At 40.0% G+C, this 14,440-nt stretch overlaps 1 protein-coding gene across 1 annotated transcript in view; it reads left to right on the top strand.

The window, feature by feature from the left end:
* Positions 1-3,948: 3,948 nt before the first annotated feature.
* The window catches only part of LCA5 (lebercilin LCA5), a 32,375-nt gene continuing 21,883 nt past the window's right edge, over positions 3,949-14,440 (top strand). The window contains exon 1 of the mRNA XM_081139924.1: positions 3,949-4,163. The gene's annotated coding sequence lies outside the window, so the exon portion shown is untranslated. The remainder of the gene's footprint in view (positions 4,164-14,440) is intronic.

The raw sequence follows: 14,440 nt of genomic DNA, 5'->3' as shown, positions 1-14,440 counted from the left end.
GGTGTGTAAAATAATAATGTAGGCTACAAACCTTATAATGAGCACATTTATTCAGTCTTCTCATTTATATTCTGTGTGTGCACTGAGTCCATCAACTCATTAGTCCCAGTACTGAGCCGTACAGATTGTAGATGCTAGTTATATACAGTGAGGATCTCAGCTTGAGTCATAGACCTCAGAATCCTCCTGGGAAAGGACTTTTCCAAGGGGATAAGAGTCAAGCACAGCTATTTAATCGAGAGCTGTCAGAGAAGATAGTGTCTGACTATAGCACGGCGACCATTATTCAAATCCATCCCAGGCCAGCTCCCTCTTGTGTTTGTGTTATAAGGCAAGAGAACTGAGGGCTGCTGTAACAAAAAATGCTATAGACTAGGTGGCTTAAACAACATAAATTTATTTCTCAGAGTTTTGGAAGCTGGCAAGTCCAAGATCAAGAAGCTGGCACGTCTAGTGTCTGGTAAGGGACCCACTTCAGGTTTGCAGACGGCTTTCTTCTTACTGTAGCCTCACACAGCAGAGAGCAGAGCGCTTGCTTTCTGGCCTCTTATAAGGACATTGACCCCATTCATGAGGGCTTTACCCTCATGACCTAATTACTGCCACCCAGCAAAGGCCCCATCTCCTAATACCATCACATTGGGGATTAGATTTCAGCATATGAATTTTGGGAGACACAAACATTCAGTAACACAAACATCAAGTAACAGTTCACTGGGCTAATGACTGGATATATACTGATTTGTTTCTATCTTATATATCTTCCCACTTCCGGTTCTCTTTCATGTAACATGAACTCTAATTGAAGCGTTACTTCCTTTGGGAAGCATATCTGGGCCACTGAGCTGAGTTGAATCCCTCCTCCAAGCCCCCTTTGCACCATTGGTATACCTTTATAATCACCCTTTTTACACAGTACCTGCAATCAGGGAAACTCATCTTTATTGTTCATTAGACAGTGAACAGCTAGAAGACAAGAACTTCATTTTTTATCTGTATTCCCTGAGGTCACCTAATAAGTACTCAATATGTATTTAATCAATGAGCAAAGGTTTCTAACTTAGAAATCTCCCATTGCAGTTCTGCTATGCCATTTTCGTGTTTTCACTGGAGAAATGATGGCTATTTTATTATGCTAGAACGCCAAAGTAGAAAAAACACTTTTTTTCTTTACCTAGCATATTTATTGTCAATTAGAAATATAATCACTAATCTTAACAGAATCTCCTGTGAATTATTTTCAGTTGAGAACAGGCAGTTGTCTACTAAGAAAATTGTATTGACATTCTCCCTTTCAAATTTAACAATGTGAATACAAACAGAATTATGGTTTCTGTCAAAGCTTTCTCACTGAGATAGCGTTTGATCTGTAGGTCGATTTACTTAAAGATGTAATTGTAGAGTAACAAAATCTGAAAGCATGTATTAAAAACTTGCTCAAACCAACTCTTGGTTTAGTTCTTTTTATGCAAAACAAAAGCAAAAGCCCTTAAAATTCCAATAAACTCATAAAATTGAGATACTATTAATAATTCACTAATTATGAAAGAAAAATACTAGTATACATCTCAATAGTTTTATTTCTTTCTCCACCAACAAAATAATTAACTCATAAATTCTATCAAATGATCAAAAAAGATTAAGTTTTTAAACAGAACAATAATCCAAAAGTATCAGCTTTCTGTACTGCAAAGGCAAATAATAACAATTGGACTAAATTTGTTTTTATAAGAGCAGACAACTTTGTGTCTTCAATTTTATTGTTCTTTATGCCCAACTTTTTCCTCAGCCATTCAGTTTCTTTTAAGCACCTCAAATATTAGATACTGTTTAAAAGTTATTATATGCTGACAACCTACTATTTACCTGGAATTTATTATTAAATTTAAAATTTTCTAACAATATGGACAACTAGGAAGTTAGATTTAAAAAATGTTATAATACTTATCACATATCTAGGTAAAATATATAAAATTGTGACAGTACTGTTTTTTGTTTTTTAAGAATGGTATTAAATGAACATCTGAACGTTATTTCAAACATGATAGAGTGAATAAAACTGCACCTTGAAAAGATCTTGAAAATGTGCTGCATACAATTAGACAATGTTTTGGAGACTCCAGACCTTTAAAATATTTTCTTGCTTTTCAGCAACTCTATTAACCTGTAGATGAAACATATTAAAGGCATTAAATGTGAAACCTGGAATTGAGCGGGAGGTAGGCTTGAAGCTTGGCCCTGCCACTTACTACTTTAGTATCTTGTCATAGATTTTTTAACCTCTGAATCTGTTCACGCAGGTATAGTGATGAGTAACAGTGTCTGTCATGAGTGAAGTTGGAATGAGATTATACTGCCTAGCGCACTGTGAGTGAATAAATTAGTCTCCTTCTCAGCTGTCCTTGAGTGTTAACCCCCATTTGACTCTGGGAACATACGTTTGTTTTTTCACCTAAATACAGCATGTTTCTTGACTCTTTATAACAAGTTGTAACCCATTGATGCATTTATTAAACTATTTCTTACGGGGTCAATAACCAGTGAGCTATTCTGACGAGCTTTAGCAGATTTAAACAAATGGATGAAAAGTATTTCAGTGCAGTTTTAGGGATGACTCATTTGTTTTTAACTAACAGATGACTGCTGTCTTCTACCGAAACTGGCATTTAATTATGGTATTGTTTAGGTGGATTTGTCTGAAAGCTAAAGTAAAATATATTGACAGGATAAAATAAAAGCTTTTAAATAGTGCAAAGTTGGGAAAACGAAGTCAAGCAGGAAACGGAATTCCCATTATTCATGGTCAGAAGACTGATTAGAACGCTTTTGCTTGTCTGGATGAATTAGATTCTCTGCAGACGGAGGTAAAACCCAGTTCTGGAGAAATTAACACTGGCGGTAAAGAGGAATACCGTGTTAAACCATCTTCATGACCAGAGGGTTCAGAGAGGCTCAACATAACCTTCACCGAAGAGCTGATTTTCTTTTTACCTTCCCTAACTCCTACCATCAATTAATGCCGTTTAACGCATTGGCTTTTTTTTGTTTGTTTTTAATGCATTGTCATTGTTTAAAGGGGAAAATATTCCCTACAACAGCTCTTGGTGGGTTATTGACATGCACTATGGACGTTTCCTTTTAAAAAATGTGTGCAAATGTTTCGACTGTCATTCCATCTCAAACCCGTTCCAAAACCTAAAAATCACTTTCAAGCCACTTTCCCGTGATCTCGAGGCAGAAGGCAGGAGCATTAATGCACTAACTCCACATCGTCCTGAAAATCAGCAATTTCAGGGCCAAGGCCGAGCAGAAACGAGCTAGGTATTTTTAAAAAAAAATTTTTTTTTTATCCCCGCCTGAGGATATTTTTTCCATTGCTTTACAGAGAGGGGAAGGGAAACATCCACGGGGGGAAGGCGGGAGAGACACAGCTACTAGTTGCCTCCCACACGGGCACCGACTGGGGGGGGGGGGGGAACCCAGGTTCCTGCCCTGGACAGGGAATCGAACCCGCGACCCGTCCCGCTGCGCGCGCCAGCGCTCTAACCACTGAGCACACCGGCCGGGGCTGTGTGTTTATAATTCCTTCCAGTCGATTTCCAAAGGGGACTGCTGTTTGCAGTTGCGCAGTCTCACGAATCCCCTGCGGCCTCCGCGCGCGCCAACCCGCTCCCACCGCGCGGGGCCTGGTCGCGGCCGCGGCGCCTGCCTCCACCCCGTTTAAAGGGCCGCAGGCGCGCCCCGCGGAGCTCGGCACGAAAGACCGCCCCGCGCGCGGCGGCCACGGCAGCCGGAGCGGTTAGCCAATGGCCGCCTTCTCCCGCTCTCAGCGCCCCCCCTCCAGTTCCACCGGCGCCAATAGAATGGGCCCCCTGGCAACAGAGGCCAATGGGAGCTCGGCGCGAGCGCCATTGGCTGCGGCCCTCCCGCAGTGGAACCTGGGCCTCCGCCTCCGTTACCTTGGAGCCCAAGTCGCCACGCCGCGGCCGCCCCGGAGCTACCGTCCCGCCCCTACTCGAGCCAGTGTTCAAATTTCCCGCACCCCGGTTCCCTCGGCGCCGCCCCGCAGCGTCCCCGGCTTCCGCAGGGGCCGGCAGGCCACTGTCGGGCGGCCTCAGGCAGCGGCCCCGGCGGGAGTTGGTGCCCAGAGAGAAGGCGGGGAGGTGAGACGCCGCGTCGGCCGCGACGAGGCCGCGGCGGGCGGAGGGTGGGCTGCGGGGGCGGGGAGGCCGTGGGGAGTTGCGGGGTACGAGGTGGGACGGCAGCGTGGGGAGCGGGCGGTGCGGCGTTCCCGAGTGGGAGTGTGCGAGTGGAGGTGTTGGAGCGGGAAGGATGGAAGGATTAGGGATGCAGGAGGGTTTAGGGACGCGGCGGCGGGAGAGGAAAGTCTTAGGAAAATTGATGAACTGGCCGCAGCTGGGAAAGCGCGGGGAGGCGGGGAGGTTCACCACAGGTGCGGGATTGGCCAGTGGGGAGGAGGAGCTGGGGGAGGGCTGTTTTGTTCTCTAGGAGGGACGCGGGGAGCTGCGTTGGGTGTGGAGAAGGCGCCGGGCGGGATTTGAAAACCCTGAGGCCCGTGGGGACGGAGGGCGGGAGGCTGTGCAGCTTTGGGTAACTCTGGGGTAATAAATGAATGCGAGAGTGAGACTGTGGTTAGAGTGGAAAGGTTCTGAAGAGTGGAAAAGAAAGTTTTACAGTTCTTTCAGGGATGGGATGAGAGGAGGGAAAAGGGGTTGGCGAAAGTGTGCCTTCCCGGCCTCGGTGCGCCGGCGTGGGTGCTTCACAGGGGCAGGGCCAAGGGACAGGGCTGGACGGTGACGAAGAGCGTGGCTCCAGTTTACCTGCGTTTGAATCCCTCTCATTTCACTTGATAGCCTTGGACAAATTACTAACATCGGTTGGTAACAAATTACTGGCTATTAACAAATTGCGTCGTATTTCTTTTTTGTGTTTTTTTTTTCCCATTTGGGAATGGAAATAGTAGCTATTGTGAGGATTAATTTTATTGAGATGTTCATACCTGTACTTGGGTAAATGAAGAAAATTGGTTTTGTTAAGGTGGATTCGTTACTGGAATTTGGTTTGTGCGAGCTATTCGATGGGGGCTGCACTGACTGGCGATTTTCTTAATCTTTTTCTTCTTGGAGTCCCCTCTGAAAGTCTGAAGAAAGTTTTGGTTCCTATCCCTAGGAAAATAGACTTGGGCACATACTGTTTATGGCTATTCTTTACCTTCAGATTCAGGTTAGAAATGGATTAGATATCTCTTTGGTATCAAAAGTCATCATCTAAATGATTTGGGCTGAGTGGGAGGGCGCCACATGTATTTGGAAAACAGTAAAACTGCAAAAAGCTATGGTTCTACAGATCCTTTATTTTCTCTTTCTTTTTTTTGCATGGTTTAAATCTATATTTTTTAAAGTTGTAGTTCCACATTTGAATTTTATTAGTATTATAAATATTTCACTTTGAGATTTCGTCTCATGCTATCCAAATACATAATAGGAAATAATAGTTTGTTTTGATTCTCTAAGTTGGCAAGTTGTTATTTCAAATATCAAAAAGTAATTGGTGACTTTTGAAAAGAGGTTTTTCTTTTGTCAGAGTCACATTTCTTTTAAGCAGTCATGGAACTGTACTTTTGTAAGACACAGTAAAAGTCCATTATGATAAAGATGCTACCCTTTCTCCTGGCTCTTCTCCTGCCTTATCGTTCTTCATCTCCTTAGTGGGATCCTCTTCCTCTACCCACCGTTTAATTATTGTGTTTCCTCATAATTCAGTCTTCTGCCTTCTCTTCATTGTGTGTTCTTTTCTTGGCTGAGTTCATCCTCACACTTTTGGTAGTGTTGGCTCCCACCATCTAGATTTTATTAATATACTCTTTTTTTTCTTCTCTGTCTCTGGGAACTCTTGAATTAGCCCCATATTTGTGCAGGTAACTTTTGGTATTTCCACATAGATTTCCCACAGCCATTCTAATTCTAAACTCGGTATACCAGATAGTGAAACCATCACCATCAAGCCTGTCCTATTGAATGGCACCATAGTTAGCCAATTTTGGAAGCCCCAAACTTTGGAATTCACTTAGGTTCTGCTCTCTTCTTATACTCCACATATACTCCATTAACAAGTCCAGTTTTCTTTACTTGATAAACATATCTGAATCAATTCTGCATTCTATATCTCTCGTTACCCTACCTTAATTCAGACCACTATTACTTGCCACTTAATTTCAAGACCAGCTCGTCGTCTTTCAGCCTATTTGCCCTCTAATTCTTAGGTTGGAGATGGATCTTTGTAAATCTGATCATTTTATTCCTACTGAAGATCCTTTGTTTCCAACCAGCTTCTTAATATGACATAAAGATCCTTCTTGTAATGGTTTCTTCCACTTATTACTTTACCATGACTTCCCAGCCAGTGCAGTCATTCTAAACCAGCATTGTCCAATAGAAATATAACAGAAACCATATACATGATTTAACATTTTTTCAGTTGCCACGCAAGAAAATGCACACAGGTGAAATTAATTTTAATATATTTTATCTAACCCAAAATATCCAAAATGTTACTTCAACATATAACAAATATAAAAGAGATTATTAAAGATACTTTATGTTCCTTTTTTTGTACTGAGTTTTCAAAGTCCCTTGTGTATTTTACACTTATAGCATATCTAACTGACTAGCTACATTTCAAGTGCTCAGAAGCCACTATATTGGACAGCACAGTTGTAAACTATTTGCAGTTTAATTATATGCCATGGTGTGTGTCGGGAAGGAAACCAATGCCTGTTCTCACATGACTTGGCAAGCAGCAAGCCATCCACCATCTGCAAGTACCATCAGAAGGGCTACTGCACCTGTGGAACTCATTGCAGCTGCGTGAGTCCCTCTGCTGCAGCTGATGGTGCTGTGGGCTCCATGCCCCACAGTGTGCCCTTCTCTGTTTCCACAGTCCTCACCCTCTTTCCGACCTCACTACATCTATTGTGAAAACTAACGAGCCTGGGAAACGTGAGAACATTGGTACTTAGAAACCGAAATCTCTCTGGCATGGCTGAAGAAAAGGCTTCCCCAGGTGTGGTGAGTAACCCAGGAGGCAGTGACCCCCCAAGGAGCCCAGAGATGAAGCTGCATTTCTACCTCGATGTATTCAGGAGTGGCCTTGATTACTTAGAAGCCAACAGCTTTATGCCTTTTACTTTTGCACATGCTGCTTCCTCTTACTGAAATAAGGTCTTCCCTCACCAGCTGCCTTCTTTTACTAACCTCATCTATCCCACCTTCCTAAAACACAAAAATATAACCCAAATCATATTTGTGCTTAATCTCTGCTAGTACCTAAAGTTTTCATTTAGGCATTATTGCCTCTGTAAACTTTTCTAAACTTCCTTCTGTCCTCTAATCTTAGTTTTGAGTTACTTGGCCTCCTTTACGTCTCTTTATCATAAGTATATACACTCTTGTGTGACCTTTCTCTTCTTGGCTGGGAGTTGTCTGAATTACCATTCTTGTATCTCCAGCTCCATCCATAGTTCAGTGCCTGACACTTAGTATGTGTTCAGTAAAAACCCAATGCATGAATGAATATTCTGTGATGTTTTCATTTGACTGACTAAGCTTTAGGAATACGTACTGTAGTTAAGATGCTTTAGAAACTGATTATGTCTTAAATTTTAAGTCTAGCATTTACTGTGATCTGACCGTGTATCTAGGAAACCATACTTAAAATCTAAGCATAGTTTGATTTTTAAAGCAAGAGTAGGTGTCATGTAAATAAATGTAGGATAAGGAAATGCCTTAGGAATATCCTGGAACATATAAGCAGAGGAATGGAAAAATTTAGTTGGTTTGTTTCTTAATCATTTTTCTCCTTTGTAGGAGAGACGCAGTTGTAATTGTAGTGCAGCAATATTGTTTTTACCTTTATCTCATCTTAGGTTATTTTTCTTTTGGGGGGGAGAGATCTCCTTATTTATATTTTTTAATCTCTTTATTTTTGTTATACTCATCTAGCTGCCTGTTGTGTGAGCTCTTACCAGCAGCAGAGGTAACCAGGCAGCAGTGTTTTATACAGAGAAGCCGAACACAGGGAAATGACAGGAACAGTTATTTTATACAGTTTTATTTCCTTGAAACCTGTCTTAAAGTCGCAGAAATCATAGGATCATTATGATATTCCATATACATTGGATTCTATAATTTAGATTTACATTCAGCGTCATTTGAAACTGTACATAAAGGAGGCGTTCTGGTACTGAAAGAACTTAATCTTTTTTCTGACCGGTTTTGTGTGACATATACTATTTGGGGCTTTTTTTTAGGAAGAAAGTTTGTCTTTGGATGAAAAATGTCTAGTGTTAGATTTGATAAGTTTCCTAGCATTGCCATGATAGCACTCTTGGCCAGTTTTAGAAAATAAACAATTCTTAGGGGTTAGAAGTGGGCAAGACTTACAGTTTTACTTGTTTGTTTTTATATAGTACCCCTATACAGGTAGCGGAAACAAATGAACAACTGTTAACTGATCCATTCTCAGTCACAAAGAATTAGTTAGCTGAAGAACTATATATGGAATATAAATCTTCAACGTTCTATTAATCTTCATAACTTTTTTCTTTTAAGATAAAAATAATTTTATTTAGTATATTGTGAGTAGTTTATATTAGTCAAATAGAAATTATTGTTGTGACTACAAGTGAAATTTAGTCTGAAGCCCTATTAGGCCATCTCATTTATTTATTTATTTTAAAGATTTTTTGATTTTTAGAGAGAAGGGGAGAGAGAGAGGAACAATGTGAGAGCCAGTCGATCACCCCACACCCTCCCCACTGGGACCAAGCTCCCACAACCTGGGCATGTGTATCCCAATCACCGACCAGGATTGCACCCAGCAGTAACCCACCCCCGTGCAAGCGATGATGCCCTAACAGCTGAGCCATACCAGCCAGGGCGGTCATCTCAATTATTTCAAATTAACCCAGTAATAATATTCCAACTTTACTATGATAATGGTTCTGAGCAAAACCTTTTGATTTGCTAACTTTTCTCTTAGGAATTTTAGAGATTTAAGTAAGCCTTATGCAATTATTTGAAAGAGGGAAGATTTAACATTTCCTTTAAAACAGAAAGGCAAATTTTATACAATGAAACTGTTAATACTCTGTTTGGAATAGCATTGCAGAATAATCTTTTATTCCTCAAAAAATTAATAAATGGTGTTATGATTGCCATGGTAAACTAGACAGAAAAGATTTCTGTTCTCATGGTTCTTATATTTAGTGGGAGAGACAATAAATGTAAGATTATTTCCAAAAGTAACAAGGTCTGTGAAAAAATAAAATAGTAATAACATAGAGTAACTGGGCTCACTTTAATAGAACTGTCATGGGAGCCATTTTTGAGCAAGTGGCATTTGTGCTATGAACAGGATAAAGAGGAGGACCCGTCTTTGTAAAGTTCTAAGGAAAGGGCCTTCTAGATAAAGGGTGCAGCAAGTAAGTAGTCTCTGAGTTGGCAACAAGCTTGGCATCTTTGAGGCACAAAAGGAGGCCACTTTGGCTGAAAAAGCAGATGCAGGGAAGAGTTGCATGAAATAAGGATGAAGAAGTAGGCAAGAAGGGCTAGATCTTGCAGGAGTTTTCAGGTTTGGTTCAGGAATATGATGGCTGTAGGAAGCCCTTGAAGGGTGTTAAGCAGGAGAGCAATGCCAGTTGATCTCTGTGTCAGGTAGCTTTTTCTGACTGGGGAAACAAGGATGAAAGCAGAATATCAACTAGGAGACTGTTGCAGAAGTTCAAGTGAGAAAAAGATGGTGGCTTGGACTAGGTTAGCAGCAGTGGGGATGGTAAGAAATCATCAAGTTTGGAATATATTTGGAGATAAAACCACCTGGTTTTACAAATGGTTTGGATGTGGGATGTGAGCTTATGGAGGAATCCAGAATGATCCTTAGATTTGCAACACGAGTAATTCAGTAATGGAGGTGCCATTTAATGAGATCAGAAAAATAGGAAAGACTGGGGGCAGAAGGGAGATGGATCATGATTTCAGTTTTGGTCATGTAAGTGTGAAATGACTTTTAGATGGAGTTGTCAGATAGGAAGGTGGGTATATGAATCTGGATATCAGGGTAAAAGAAGTCTAGACGACACCACCTAAGGAGAGAGTATAGAGAACCAGTATGTGGTGCCTTGTGTATCCCAACATTTAGAGATCAGGAATAGGAGGAAGATTTAAAAAAGGAGATTGAGAGGAGACAGCTGGTGAGGTAGTAATAAATGGATGGCTATTGAAGGTAGGTAAGAAAAGAGTTTTTAGGAAGAGAGGAATGATTAGTTGTGTGAAATGCTGCTGTGAGGTCAGGGTACTAATAGGACAGAAAATTGGCTATTAGATTTAGCCAAGATGAACATCATGGCCTGTTTTGACAAAAGCTATTTCAGTGGGGATGAAAACTTTACTAGTATAGATTCAGAAGGACATGGTTGGAAAGGAAGTAAAGATGCTCTAGATTATAAATGAGTCTTAAAATTTTTTATTGTAAAATTGCAGTAGAGAAATTGGGTTGTAAATGCAATCGGACATGGACTCAAGCAGCGGCTCTGTTAGAGCCTCTTTGTTGATAGACAAATTTTGAGATGGAGAGAAGGTGTGGGGAAGAAGACAGATGAAAGGTTTAGCTCTAAAAAGGAGCAGAAATGCTTCTTCAGTTTTAGCAAGGAGAGGGCAACAGTGTGGGATAGATGCCCATGGAGGTGCTTCACAGGTGAGGTAGTTCTCATCTGATTGCTGATAGTGAAATACTGAGTAGGTCACTCAGTTAAGATTCAGGAGACTTGTACTCCATTTCAGGTTTTACTAACTTAGCTCTGAGATCTTAGATAAATTGTGATCTTGGGTAAGTCACTTGTTTTTGTGGACCTCAGTTTCCTTAATCTAGTTAAAGAAAGAAGGGATTCCCAAGGGTTCCTTTCAGTGCTAAATTGTTATGTAATCTTATTAAGCTGTCGTACTTTGTTTTTTATGCTTTATAAGAATTAATAGTTATCATCCTAATAGTTGCCTTACCTCATCTTTATTTCTTATTTTTTGGTCTAATATTTCATGTCTTTTTTTTTTTTAACTTGCTAACTTTTGTTTGCCCATTTGCTTGTTTAAACTGTTTTTCTGACATCATTGTCAGCCAGGCCATGATGTTTTTATAAGGACTAAGGATCAAGTTTTTAAAAGTGACCTTTCACAAGTGTTTAAGTTTTTATTCTCTAGGAAGGCTTAGATCTTTGGGTTGCTATATTTTCTAAGGAATACTACTAGTTTGTTTTCATGAAGAGTACAGGTGATACAAGTATATGTAAGTTAGAAATACCTGGCTTATTTTTATTTTTAAAAAATATATCTTTATTGATTTCAGAGAGAGAAAGGAAGAGGGAAAGAGAGAGATAGAAACATCAATGATGAGAGAGTCATTGATCAGCTGCCTCCTGCACAGCCCCGACTGGGGACTGAGCCCGCAACACGGGCATGTGCCCCTGCTGGAAATCAAACTGCCATATCCTGGATCCTAGGTCGATGCCCAACTGCTGAGCCACACCTGGCCAGGCCCCTATTTTACTTTTAAGTAGATCCTAAATAATCAGAAGTTTGGCACAGGTAAAGTATTCTCTAGTGTTCCTGGAGCTATTCTTGAATTTGTTGTCACTATTAAGAAAGTGTTCTCATATAATTAGCATGTAATATTTTTAGGGAATATATAAAGGATACATCCGTAATTTATTGTGACTGTTTCTAAATTGTTTCTCTTTGATGGAAGAGCCCTAGAGCAGGGGTGGAGAGCCTTTTTTCTGCTAAGGGCCATTTGGATATTTATGACATTCAAGGACCATACAAAATGATCAACTTAAAAATTAGCTATGAAAAAAGCTCCTAGATTTACTGAATTTCGAGTCCCGCCTGTGGTTGCTTTGGCAGGGACAGACCAAATGATATAGCCCACGGGCCGGATGTTCCCCACCCCTACCCTAGAGGAATTCATAGTGTGTGCTTGCTCATCTTGGTTTCCTCGTTGTCTCAAATGGCACCTGCATCATCAGTAATTTTTTGTTGAACTAATGGGTACATGAATAGTAGTTTCATGGGCTTTGAAAAAATGATTGCTTATGTCAAGTTGTCATAAAAGGGTGAGAAAAATTGTTAGAAATAATTGGCTTTAAAATGACATATTTGCTGTTAATGATGTAGATCTGACCATATGCATTTGTTTTCTCTCTCTTTGGAGACAACACTAAAATAATATTAAAGAAAAAAAGAACAAACGTATAGCAATGAAGGAGTGATAGAGGATTCTCAGTAGATGAGCCAAGTACAACACATTTCTGAAAGAGGCAAAAAACAGTGATAGATGAAACCGATTAGAACAGAGAAAATTGTGTCCTAAAATATTCAAGAGGGAACTGCAGCAGAGAGAGATTCTGATGTATCCAACAGAATCTCAAAAGAATCTGAGGGAATCTTGGGATTTAAAGTCAGAGAAAAAAGATGATTGAAAATGGAAACGAAGAATAACTGAAAAACTACATATGAAGTAGTTTTGCCTTCTTTCCCACCCAAGCCCATGTACAGTGACAGGCAGGGTAATACTCCATCCTACACCTCTCCCTCCCTTCCCCATCATAAATACAGAGGTGATTTCTTCTGGAAATAAAAAACAAACACAAGAAGCACAAAAAGAAAAAGAGTTGCCCTGGTGGACATTTGTGGCAAGATAATCCCTCCTCATTCTAATTTTTAGGGAGCCACCTTTATAATGACTGATTTGCTGCTGTTCATCCTCAAGCAAAGTGTGCCTGTCAGGAAACTCTACTCACTTGTACCTGGTTTCCATTCATTCTTCCTTTTTCTTCTTTCAAGTATCAGTGGACAACCAAAACTTAATTTCAAAGAAATAAAAACAGCAATATATATAAATAAAATTCCTAAGGCAAACAGAAAAAAAATGTCACCATGTGAAACAATTTCTGGATCAGAAGAGACCTTAAAATGCCTCTTTAGTTTTTTCAGAGGAATGAAAATGTATTGCCTCTGTAAAGCAAGAACAGAATAATTTTTAAAAATCAGAGCAAGAGAGAGTTCTTGGAAATTAAAATGTTTGCACAAATTAAAAAAAATAACTTGGATGATTTAGATGGTAAATTGAGTAAATCTCTTTGAAAATAGTACAGAAAGAAAAAGGGTGTGTCTGTTATTTAACCAGTGGAAGTTTCAAAAAGAGTAAACAGTTATCAAAAAGGTAACATAACATTTCTGGTACTTAAAGATACAAGTTTCCAGATTAAAAGGAAGAGGGAGAGAAAAGGGCAATCAGTGAAAAAGACCTATCTCTAGGCACATCATTGTGAAATTTCAGTATACTAGGAGGGAAAAGCCTAAAAGCTCCTGAAGGAGGAAAAAAGATAACTTATAAAGGAATGAGAAACAGATGAGCATAACTACAGTGTAAACTCCATAAGGGCAGGCATTTTTTTGTTCTCATTATTGTTACATAGTGAGAGCTCAAAAAAAAAATGCTGATTAAAAGAATGACTACCACATCTCATAAGCACCTCTGAGGGTTTAGAAGAGTGGAACAGTGCCTCCAGAGTTCTGAGAGAAAATGACTTAGAATTCAGAACCTCTGAAAACTATCAAGTATGAGGACAAAGCAAAAGCATTCTCAGGTATGCCAGGACTCGGAACATTTACCTCTTAACCCGAATACTCTTTCTGGAGAAGGTATTTGAGGATATGAACTAGTAAAATGATAATGAAAACTAATAAAGATGATGGTGTAGGCTACTAGAAATGGTGGGTTAACTCCTGAGTACAGTAAAAGTAATTCCAGGATGACAGCTGTGCAACAGGTCTAGAAAGTACTTGGATTAAGTTAGAATAGGAAATCTCTGGTCTCCATGAAAAATACTGTAAGGGGAAGAATGGAATGGAATTTAGGTTGTAGATAGAATGACTTAAACTGGTGATGACTTAAACTGTAGATATCGGTGATGATAAGAGGGATGCATTTTGCTTTCAATTAGGGAAAAAAAAGGACAATTAGTAATTCTAAGGAGAAAATCCTGCATAACCAACCTGTAGTTGCATATTTTCACCATTTAAAATGAGGTGTTAATTAAATCTTCATCTTTCATAGTCTAAAATTGCTAATTCAAGAAATTTATAAGCATAAAAGTAGAAGCCATTAAAATAGTTTTCCCAGGGATCAGGACTTGGATTTTGGGGTAGTGGATATTTCCTTTCTTTAAAAAATGTTTTTATTGATATTTTAGAGAGGAAAGGAGAGTGAGAGAGAGATAGAAACATCAATGAGAGAGAAACATCAGTGGGCTGCCTCCTGCACTCCCCCTACTGGGGATGGAGCCCAAAACCCGGGCATGTGCCCT

Source organism: Miniopterus schreibersii, assembly GCF_964146895.1.
Source record: "Miniopterus schreibersii genome assembly, chromosome: 6".
Taxonomy (NCBI): Eukaryota; Metazoa; Chordata; class Mammalia; order Chiroptera; family Miniopteridae; genus Miniopterus; species Miniopterus schreibersii.
This window is presented reverse-complemented; position numbering and strand designations above follow the sequence as displayed.